We start from the raw sequence: 12,833 nt of genomic DNA on the forward strand, positions 1-12,833 counted from the left end.
TTCTTGTGTATGTGAAAGATGACATTTTAGTCACAAACTCTTATTTTGTTACCACAGAAGACATAGAAATGGTCATCACAACTGTTCTGTTTAACAAACAAAGTACCAATATTGTTGCTCTATATAACTCACCAACTTCTTCAGTAGAACACCTCAAAACATTTCTATATACGAATCTTGCACTTAAGCAACAAGAATGTCTCATAATACAAGGTGATCTGAATATAAACTTGTACACAGATGAAGATATGTCTAACTATATGCTCAACACGTTTGGCTGCACGCAACTTGTGCAAAAACCTACACATTCATCTGGATCATTGATAGATCACGTGTATACAAACATGAAACTTGGTTGTTCTGATGTTATAGATAGTGTTTGGTCAGACCATTGTATGGTATATGCTGCATTTCCTTATACAGAATAAAACAGCAACTATTGTCTTTAAAAAAATAAATTGTATATGTTAAACTAGCCAAACTGAAACTGCAATATTAAAATTAAAGATAGAATTTAGGACTTGCTGTGCGCATAACTTTTTGCTTTTTTTAATCTATAGTACAATTTGTTATCTCCCTTTTCATATGATACACATTTATTTTTCGTGGGAATTATGTCATCTGTCCAATGTGCATTCACCCATGCAATCTGATGCAATAGTTGTCCAATCAGTATCATAAATCTCTAAAATGCAAGAATCTCATTGGTCATTCAATGAAACTGTTTGATTTCAATATGAATTAATTGACCTAGCTTGCATTTGCCAAGACTGTCTAGTGGACGTAACTCCATTAATTGTGGTCAACTTTTATTCCAACCTGGTGAGTTAAGATATGTTCATATTGATAGAATGTTTTATTGCATTGTGTTATAGAATGTGTGTTAATTACTTTGATATTAAATTCTTCTGTATTTTATAATATTACATGTTTTGCTCAGTTTGTAAACTTGTTGTTCTTGTCTTTGTACAGGTCCTCGTGTCATTAGACTATATTGGTCTACGTCGTGAATAAATGGATTAAATTCATCAATGTGTGCCATGTGTCCCCACCCCACACCCACTATATATCTCAACAGGGGTTATTAAATTTGAAAAGATAAAATGGTTGAAAATTCAAACAATATGTGTTTTTTTATATTTTTTTAGTGTCATTATTTTATGATTTATAAACAGATTGCAAACAAAATTTGTTCAAGATAAACTTAACAACATTGAAATAAGTGATTTTAATATTCAGTAGCAAAAAAGTAAAAAAATCCAACTTAAAAACGATTTATCTGTTAAAAGTATTTTCTTCCTATGTCGTAAACAATCCCCTTGTTTATAACATGACGGCCGCAGAGTCTATTACTAGCATCCTATCAGAGAATAGATCAGATACCTTATTTCAATATATGACAATCCTAGTATTTTTCAAAAACAAACATGACAGGAAACCAACATCAGATGGAAAAAATAAAGTTAGGTCAAGCTAATTGTTTGTCATGCCATCTCTTTAAACCTCACGCCATATGCAAGTAGTGTTGCCATGATCACAACATCTTGATGAATTATAATTCAATTTTTTGTCTCATAAACATTTACTTTTTAACAAACAACATCTACAAAGTTATCATTCCTACTGCCTTTCGGCACCTCATGAACCTGAAAAACTCGTTACTTTATTTTTCCTCAGGCAAATATCTTCTTTGTATAATAAACAATTTCTTATCCACGTTAACAATCCTGCTACACTCACTTATGCCTAAAGAATGAAGTAAAGTTCAGGTGCAACAAATCCCGGGCTTTTTAGTCTGTTTAGTTAACACCGTAGTAACGTTTTCCATGTATAAAAATGCTCGCCCTTCCAACTTAAAGCGCCCAGTGGGACGAGGGATAAAAAGAGAAAGTCACTTGCTTGGGTACATTTCAACCCATGCGCATTGCACGCTTTTTTCGCACAAAAAACAGTGGAGCGATACAGGGCCATCATGGCCCTCTTGTTAATTATGAATTGGGCATATGTATAATTATATCTTATTAAGTTAATAATAATCATTTCGCAGTTGTATCCAAAATATTTATTAACAGATATAAATCATGACAAGGTACACATTTCTGCAATGTATTCTTCTTTCAAAAATCACCTGTCATGGGGCATCATAAATTCTTATCTGTTATTATCAAAACCCCCTAGTGATATATGGTTTCTAAACCCCATTCTGTTCTGCCATAAAGCAAAATCAAGGGTGAGATATGGTTGTTATCAGATAAAATTTTGATCAGACACTGGTCATGTATGGGTTAATTTGAGCATCATTTTCTTCAAAAAAGGCTTTTTTGAACATGTACAGATTCTTCAACAGGATTTAATGATATAATGCAATCTGAGATGAACAATAGGTGCATAAGCTACATATATAAATTATTTAATAATGAAAGTAAATTTAAAGTATAACTTCAGTTGCTGGTAATTCTGAGTTTGAAAAACAATTATACAAAAAATATGACAGTTAAGAAATAAAATAAAAAGAAGACATTTCTAGTATGTAAACACAATAAAAGTAATATGTATGTATTAATTGCACTAACAGATGAAAAAGGCATATAAATACATTTTTATTTTAGTAGAGTATAAATAGTATTTGTAACAAGTTGTGAAGACTTCAACAATTAGAGATGAAAAAGATAAAACAATATTCAAACCATATAAAGTTATCTATACAATACAATTCAATGGCAATGTAAGAGGGTGCAAAAGAACAACAATCATCAAATTTAAATATTAAGTTGTATTAAGTTGCGAGACAATAGCACTAAACAATTCCCATTTGCTTTCAAAGGATTTTTAGGTGTTTTTTATGCCCCTGGTAGGGTGGCATTTAGAAGTTGAACTGTCGGTCTGTCTGTCTGTCTGTCTGTCTGTCAGCCTGTGCGTTCGTCAGAAAACTTTAACATTGGCAATAATTTTTGCAATATTGCAGATAGCAACTTGATATTTGGCATTTTTGTGACGTCATACGACCGACTTTCCCAGTTGTAATTTACATGCATAGGTCATTGGGTTTATAACGTTCCATTTTATTTATATTTTCTCTCTGATAGGCGTTTCTTGTTTGATTTAATTATTTTTAATTTGTTTAGCAGTCACATAAGCAACCAAGCTATGTAATATGGAATTTTTACACCCATTATTTCTGCTTCTTCCTGTATTTGCGCGATGATTATCTGAGATAACAACTCTATGATTCTATATTTTCAAATCTTTTCTATAAAGAAGGAATGTAGTTGACAATTGTTAATAGTTTTATTTGATCGTTCGTCTAAAAGTTGTAATTCTGTTACTCTTGTATCTTCAATGCAATTGAGTAATTAAATAGTAATTAAATTGAATGCGTTTTAATTCCCTTTTATTATTGTTTAATTTGAGTTACAATGCTATGACGTTAAATTTTATTTACACTTAAATGTATTATGAATATTGCTGGGGCAAGTGTGAGGTTGAGCGCTCTATAATCAGGTTTAAACCCCCAATGCTTTGCATCGACCGTTCCAAGGCGGTGACCCCAACTTTATTCATATTTTGTGTTTATGTTGGTTTGTATTGTGCTGTATTGTGCTGTTTTGTACTGTTTGGGCAATCGGTCACTTGCCTTAAATAAAGGACCAACTAACTGTTTTAATGAAAATTCAATACTGCTCCAGCAGCTGGAGTTTCACATCTTTATAATGCATGTGTATCTCATGGAGCTGCACATTTTTAGTGGCGAAAGGTCAAGGTCAATCTTCAATGTAAAAAAAATCAGAGCGGTGCAGTAGGGGGCATTGTGTTTCTGACAAACACATCTCTTGTGTAAGAGATATTTTGTCATAAGCATATTCATACTTAATGTAATTCTTGGCTCCTGTTATGCATTTATTCTTTTTACACTTGTAGAAGTTAAGCTTTATAAACAAAATAATATTTATAATGATAGCATTATTTTACTTTTACTACATAAATTAACAGGCAAAGTAATCCTTTATGCTTATGATTGAATGTGTGCTTATTCAATGTGTGAAAAATCTGTACTGTTATATTGTCCAGTATATGCTATTATATCTGTAAATTTCAGAATTTAGATCAGATTGTTCTACGCAAGGTCCAAGAAACTTTACCATACATGCCAACCCAAATCGATTCTGGTGATGTACTCTCTACATATTGATGGACAAATGAAGCCCTCTATATGAAGTGGACAAATTACACTGGATTGCTTATGATTGTTTCATATTAAGAAATAAACAACAGTGAACTAAATGAAACAAGCTTCAGTTAGGGCGATTTAATAACTGCACTACCATGACCACGAATATTTGTGCTAAGGTACAGCTGGCTTGGTTTGGACACGTCACCATGAACGACTCTCCGTACAAGACTGTACTCCAGGGCACCTCACGGTAGTGAAGCTTCCCATATAGTTTTATTGAATTCCGGTCATTAGTTGCTGAGAAATAGCCCGGGCAAGAATTACACTATATGTACAATTAATGGAAAACTTCAAAGGGCCATAACTCTGTGAAAAATCATCCGACCAGAACCCGCTGATAATATGCACATCTCCTCTTGGTAGTGAAGCTTCCCATAAAGTTTTATAAAGTTTCATTGAATTATGGTAATTAGTTGCTGAGAAATAACTCGGACAAGAATTGTACTATATGTACAGTTAATTGAGAATTTCAAAGAGTCATAACTCTGTGAAAAATCATCCGACCAAATCCCACTGATCATATGCACATCTCCTCTTGGTAGTGAAGCTTCCCATAAAGTTTCATTGAATTCCGGTCATTAGTTGCTGAGAAATAGCCCAGAAAAAAATTGTGCAAGGACGGACGGACCTAGAGCAACATACCCATATACATTTATCTTTTTTAACAATCAATAATACTGTGGTAATTATTATGCCCCCTTCCAAGAAGAGGGGGTATATAGTTTTGCACATGTCGGTCCGTCCCTCTGTTGGTCCCTCCACCAAATGGTTTCTGGATGAAAACACAAGAACGCTTAGGCGTAGGATTATAAAACTTCATAGGTACATTGGTCATGACTGGCAGATGACCCATATTGATTTTAATGTCACTAGGTGAAAGTTCAAGGTGACAGTGACTCGAAACAGTAAAATGGTTTTTGGATGATAACTCAAGAACGCTTTAGCCTGGGGTCAGGATAGTTCATAGGGACATTGGTCATGACTGGCAGATGACCCCTATTGATTTTCAGGTCACCAGGTCAAAGTTTAAGGTCACAGTGACTGGAAACAGTAAAATGGTTTCCTGATATTAACTCAAGAACGCTTAAGCCTGGGATCAGGAAAGTTCATAGGGTCATTGGTCATGACTGGCAGATGACTCCTATTGATTTTCCACTCACTGAGTCAAATGTCAAGGTCGCAGTGACTCGAAGCAGTAAAATGGTTTCCGGATGATAACTCAAGAACGCTTAAGCCTGGGATCAGGAAAGTTCATAGGGACATTGGTCATGTCTGACAGATGACCCCTATTAATTTTTAGTTTTCTAGGTCAAAGGTCAAGGTGACATACATAACGTATTCACACAATGGCTGCCACTACAGCTGACAGCCCATTTGGGGGGCATGCTTGTTTTACAAACAGTCCTTGTTTTATTAAAGAATACAAATCAAGTAAAAAAGAAACAGTTTTAAGCAATTGAAACATAATGAACCTCATATAAAACAGTTGTAAGTAATTTAAACATAATGAAGCTCATATAAACATTAGTATTATAAACATTACTTTTTTTAATTTTATTCATTGCAAAAATCACTTTTTACAATATATACAACCAACAATTATTTATGTATCTTAAAATTGATGTGTATATGGAATGTAAGCCATACTGGTTTTTGTTAAGATAATTGTTTGGATAAAATCTAAGATATCACAGACAAAACAAATACTTATTGAAGAAGGTGTAGTTTTTTTTGGTAAGGCAATAACATATTTTGCAATAAAGTGCAGCAGACAGAAACTGGATATTAACCACTATTTTGATATGTCCCTGTTTATATTAAACACATCATGTGATATAGTTCAGGGATGCTATCCTTTAAGTGTTAACACATACCGGTACACAGTTTCCATATAGTGGACAGAAAGAAGAGCCTGTTAACAAGTTTCACAAGGGCCAGGAAGTAGAATCTTTGACTTGTGTATAGATGGCATCAGAAGGGTCAGTAGTTAGGTGATTAGGGGATACTAGTATATGGGAAGAGCTCTTAACTACATTAATTACAGTAAGCAAATTGAAATAGGACAGTACATTAAACCATTTCAAGTTGCAGAAAGATAATATATGTACTCAACACACATCTTTTGAAACCACATCAACACCTGTCCCAACTTTTTGCTTAAATTTTATTGGCACACTCTCCTCCGTACTCGATTGTCTTTCAGCCAATATCCGTTCTTTTTTTCAAAAAATATAATATGCTAAGGGAAATTTCTTTGCTAAATGCATCCATCTATAAAAAGCAGCCATATTCGCACACTGGGCGGAGTGGAGAGCGCACCTCAAAAGGCACACCGCCAACAATCTGGCCACTATCATGTGAGGCACGCGCTGATCACGAATCTCCCAACAAATGACAAGTTCTCATTTAACGAACAGCATTCCCCTCAAAATACAATATCGATATGTGCAGCTCCCACTTCAACATATCCTAATTTGATTAAACAAATTGTTTAGTGGCCCGAACTTATAAATCGTATGGGAAGCTTCGATCAGTATTTGAAATTGTACGATGTCAATTCAGAAAAGCAAACAGTCAATAAACATTTCAATAATACATTCTCTATTTGAACAAACCCTTTTAGGGATTAATCAAATATTGATTTTGACCAATGCTGTTTTCGACCATACTCAACCATTCGGAAACTCTCATGAGTAGTACACAGCTCCTTTTGTTGAAACATCGTGCTACCGATAATAAGTATTTTTCAATGATTGTTAAATGTCAATATAACGCTTCTCTGGTGCCTAAACACAGACACCATGGCGTCAGTCTACTGTTCTATGCTACAGACGGATAAATGGGGGAATACTGAATAAACATGATAAACAAGTCATATTATTCATGTTTCTTCATGTGAATATAATGCCACAACCTGAGTAACTAAATTATCTTTTCGCACAGTAATTGCAATTTAAATCTTAAATAATAACAGCTCTTAAGATGTTATGTATACATTTTCAATTTTAACGAAATTTTAACGTTTTGATTTGTTCAGTGTGAAAAATACACTTTCTTTCATCGAAATATTTGATTTGTTTAAAAGATATTTGTTCTATGTAAGTTAATCAATGTGATTTTTTTATTTGCACTCGGTCAAAGATTATGATATTAACTTATCATAAAGGTCTACATATTCTTCAATTAGTGTATTATGAACAAAATGTATTATAAAATAAAATTGATATTTCAAACCGTGAATATGTCGACTTACAACATACATAACACTTGTAAATGAAACAAAAGTATTCCATAAGACCGAACAAATATCATCTTTTTAACGAGTTCAATGCTGAAAATATACTTTTTATCAAACAAAACAACTTTGATGTAAACAAGTTACTTATAGCGTAAAGTCGTTTTTGTGATCAACGCTACGTCTGAAAGGGACTCCAACATGAATAAGATATTTGAATTGTCACTAAGAAATTATTCAAAAAGCTTATATAATAAATTTACTTTAGACATTTGGCAAAAATGTTTAATGTTAAAATAGCCAACACCTTCCGAATTTTTTGTAAAAAGCCATTACATGTGTCGTTATTTTACAATTATACTATTTTTGCATGACATAATTCTTTCGCCGACTACCATACGTGTTTATTAGTTTTAATCAAAAATTGTGCCATTTTCTTTAAAGCGTGTTATGCGGAGGTCATTTATCTGTATTGTTTAGGACTACATCCTTATTCATTATCTATATTTGCTTTAAAAAAACATCATCAAGACAATTCACAATAAGAAAGACAAAAGTGTATTTGTACGGCCCGGTCACACCGAGGTAACGGACGAGAAACGGACATAAAATCATTTTATCCGTTCGTGTCCGTTCTTATCCGTTTAATATCGGTTTCATATCCGGTGAATCCGCTCCTTGTTCGGCGATGTCCGGTGACATCCGTTGGGAAGTTTTGAGTATGTTCAAAATTTTCCATCGGATAAAACGGACAGAGATCTCCGTTTGAGGTGCGGTCTTCATACGTTAATTTACGGTGTGTTCGGAACTCGTGCGTTACACCTCCTGTACGTATCCGGTTTATGTCCGTAAATGTCCGGTTGTCCTGGTCCTAACGCATGTTCAACAGATAATAACGGACATCTAACGTATACAAACGTCCGAGGAGTGTGGCGGAACAAAACTGTTGACATACATTTAATTTAACCGAACTTAGCCTGCGGGTCGAAGTATTATTTCATTTTGGTACGCCTTGTGTGAAGGACATGTGTAATGGAGTGTCGTGTTCGCATTCAATTAGAGTGTCAATCCACCCTCGTTCAGGCACAGATTGACCTTTTGGATGCTAATCTGGTCATGCATCGTCTTGCTCTAAAAAGGATACGGAAGCAGCGCAGATGGTGGGTCAGGGCTTGCCTGGGTCCCGAGCGGAGGCGTCAGTTCGGTCTCTATGACCAACTTATGGTCGAACTACGACGAGAGGACCAACGCGCATTCATCAACATCATGAGAATGCCACCCGAGATGTTCGATGAGATTCTCGCACGAGAGGGTCCAAGTATAACGAAAAAGCGCAATAACTACAGACTTCCAATTTAACCAGGGATTAAGCTAACTATTGCGCTGCGGCATCTGTGTCCGTTCAAAGTACCGTGATATGCGATTCGGCTGGAGGGTACCCCATAACACTATTTCTCTTCTCGTGCCAGAATTACATGATTCATTTTTTATCACACAAAAACTCTCTGTATTAATTTAAGGCACAATAAAAACAAGTTCTCAAACATTAACAAGGACGGCAAGTATCCTCCTTCAAATTGGTGAAAAACAAACAAGTTCAAACCTACACTTGCTTAGCTCAGTGGAAAATGAAACTTAATACCTTTGAGTAAAGAAATTGCTATTCATTTGTCATGACGGCGATTCATGTCGCCATTCAGATTTTTATTCAAATAAAGAACATCAAAACGTATTTGAACACAATGCAAATATAGTTTGAAGATTGATTATATTTTTTAAAGTTCGCGTTATTCATTACTGTGCGTAACATAACACTATGTAAACAAGTTTGAGTGATTACAGCTATTAATGCTTCGGACTTTGATTAACGCAGACACATGCGATCACCGCTTCCGTTTATTAAGAGGGGGGAACTTTGTTATTAACTTATAATTATTAATATTTACAGTCTGATTATGAAGTGTCCCTACGCGTCGTTTTCAACGCATAATTACCATACGTTAACTAAAAACCCTTATTTGAAATAGCATGAAATTCAGTTAATGCAACATTGAAGGAAACATCGGCAATTTTATATTTTAATGTCCGCATTTTCAAATAAATATCGTCGACACTTTACTTAAGTAAAATGTGAAATGATCGCCTCTGATATAATCATAACGATTTCAATTCATCACGAGTTCCTTTGATTAAATTTATCTGAATAATTAGACTATTGTTTACCTTTAAAACATATTTCAATGTTCAAATGGAACTATTGTTTCTTTTAATTAAGAATCGTTTAAAAATCATTATAAACTCCATACAATTAGTCAGAAATCCATTCATTAAATAAACATGTGATTCATGTAGCAAAAAAACTAAGCAATCACGTTATCATTTTTATGATTAATGACAAGGCTTGAATCACTTCAATGTCATCTCATGGCGACAAATAGGATTGACTCAACACAAACTAGGACTGTGAAATGTATGCCGTCACAACGAAAACTGTTCATAACACCATATACAAAAACATGTATTTTCTCAGCTGACGTTCTATCACCTTTTCCATACGAGCTATCCGTGTACTATCAGACATCGTGTATTTAAGGCATCGTTAAAGTAGCATCTATCCGTTGACCTTTGTTTGTACGTACCATGTTCGTTGTACAAGTATTAAACATGCTATATGTCATCGTACCATCGTCGTTGTACCATATGCAAACGTTCATTCGTGAATGTGTGCCATGGGCCTTGTACCAGTCGTCGAAGAGCCTTTGTGGCGACTAAACTTCATTGAACAGTAAGGAATCATGCCTTGTTATCATCGTCAATGGTGACCTAATGTTAAGGTATCATGCTCCTTGTATCATCCTCAACCATGTCTTTGTGTCAATATGCCTGTGTTACAGCGTAATTTACTAGCATGTGTCATCGTTACATCATGTGTGTACCATTACCGTCTTGTCACCGTTCTACGCATCCGTGAAAACGTATTTTTGACATGGTTGGGGTTTTAGTATATTTCTTAGATAACTGGAGCTATACCGAAACCGCATTATTTATATCGGATCAATTCGTCTATAATGTTGCCATTTTATTCATCTTACAAAGAATGCGCACAATATGCTACCGTTTCATTAAGATGACTGATGTGTATGCACAATTAATGTCAGACCTGATGGAAACTGATAAAATGTAATGAAGATGATATTCAATCATAGTGACGGATGGTGCTTTGGCGATGATATAAACGTACGAAGGGTGACATTGAATGGGGTTTGTTACGATGAAAAGAACTAAGGGTGAACTTCGGTCAAGGACAATTGTAAGATGACGAGATTTAAAATTAATATCTTTTGGCAACGACAAAGGTGGGATGACAGGAATTAAAGGTGACATTTTTTTGGACAATGACGATAGTACAAAGACACGACGCAGTAGTTTCATAAACATGTTAGTCTTATTAGTAACGACCCGGCACGCAACACTCCGGCTCCAGGTAATATAAACGCACACTATTATTGTACTTGAGTGACACATAATGTAGTTTATTTTATTTTATCACTCTCTTTCCAATGGATAATGAGCCGACAACATGCCGACAACTTTTGACCGCGAATTTGATCCGATACAACCAAATATATCGAGATAGTTTCCCGATAAACCGACGGAGTCCCAAGATGTTTTATACCATACTTTACTGTCTGGAGAACATGGCCAATCACGCCCAACAAGTTCCGATTAAACCTCAAGCTCGTCACACTGTCCCGAAAGAGTAAACGCAGCAAACCGTTTCGATTGCGTCGCAATTCTTTAGTTTGTTGTCGTTGCACAATATTCCGATGCTGTCTGTGATCAAGAGCGGGAATGTGTTAGGCGTTTCTTATACAAAAAGAACAATGATATTTAAACAAGTCGATGGAAGTGATACGTTGTGAGTAAGATACGCACATTAGGGCTTATAATTAAGCTGTGATTATCTCAGATTCTAAAACTGGCGATTGAAAAAAAAACTACCACGAACACAATGTAACATATACAATTCAGACAATAGCGTTATGTTACTCCGCAACCATATAAACTCATAAAATCCGTGATGATTTAGCATACGTATTAAAAAAGAAGACATAACAGGTACATGCTATTATATGTGGACTCAAATTTACTTCGTGCATGCCATTATTTTAAAGTCGCAGTTAAGTGGAACAAAACATTTAAAGCAGTGGCTATGAAGTGCACCAAGTGGAGAGATATTCACTATCTCGACCAATATGTTAACAATTTTGTAAATTATAATGCGGTGTTGGGACTTTGGTTAACCAATATATATGAAAATCCCCATTTTGTAACATTCAACTCAAGAAAATGCGAAACTTGTTATGCGCACGTCGAGACAAGTTTATAAAATGCTTTTTCGAGATCAAGTGGCCTTGTTCTATTAGGAAAAAAGTCATTTTTTAAGTATAAACGCTGACATATTTGGTTCCCGTACTCATGTCAATAATTCAACAAGTTGATATCAATGTAAACACAATATTGTTTGACATGTGTTGACATTGAAGGTCCTCACACAAACACAACACCGGCATCCCTTCCTGTCCATAAAAGGAGTAACATCCAGGTACCTGCAAACAGACAATTTTAAAAACAAACAAGACATGGATCACAATACAGGACTTACCAGCTTATCATGAGTACTTTAACGAATGAATACTGACAACTCTACCCAGATATAACACTTAAACCATACATGTATTGGGGATACCATCCTACTTCGCTAACATACCCTTATGCTCCATTCAGATACCCCACCCTCATGCTCCACAAACATCTCCAACCTCATGTTACATCCAAACTAGAACTCCACGAGTTTGATGTGTCGCCTGATGGTAGCAAACCTGCGTTTATATTTTACTATGCCGGGGCATTAACAACAAGAGCTGTCAATTCGAGTGGTTGACAGTATAACGTAAGCCATTATGGAGAGGGGGGTATAATGTGGGTGTGTTGTTATTTAATAGATGATCTTTCAAAAATAAGGGAAAAAAACGTTTTTTTTGGGGGGGGGGATTCTGGCGTGGGGCATGGGTGATGGTTTGGGTGGAGTGCATTGTGGTATGTCAGGTAAGTGTTGTTTTGTCAAAGTATGAATCAAATGTGATAGATAATTGAACATTATGCTTTAATTGCCAAAACTTACATATTAAACATTTTGCTTAAATTGCCATAACTTCTTTATTTATTAAGTATAAAAGAGGCCATAATTCTGTCAAAATGCTCGAAACAGTTGTCTGCTCTTGTTTATAGATTGGGGTCATATGTTGGTAAAGAAGTATGCAACATATAAATGCAATATCTCAAAGGACATAGGAAATATTTGGG

Source organism: Dreissena polymorpha, chromosome 7 (assembly GCF_020536995.1).
Source record: "Dreissena polymorpha isolate Duluth1 chromosome 7, UMN_Dpol_1.0, whole genome shotgun sequence".
Classification (NCBI taxonomy): domain Eukaryota; kingdom Metazoa; phylum Mollusca; class Bivalvia; order Myida; family Dreissenidae; genus Dreissena; species Dreissena polymorpha.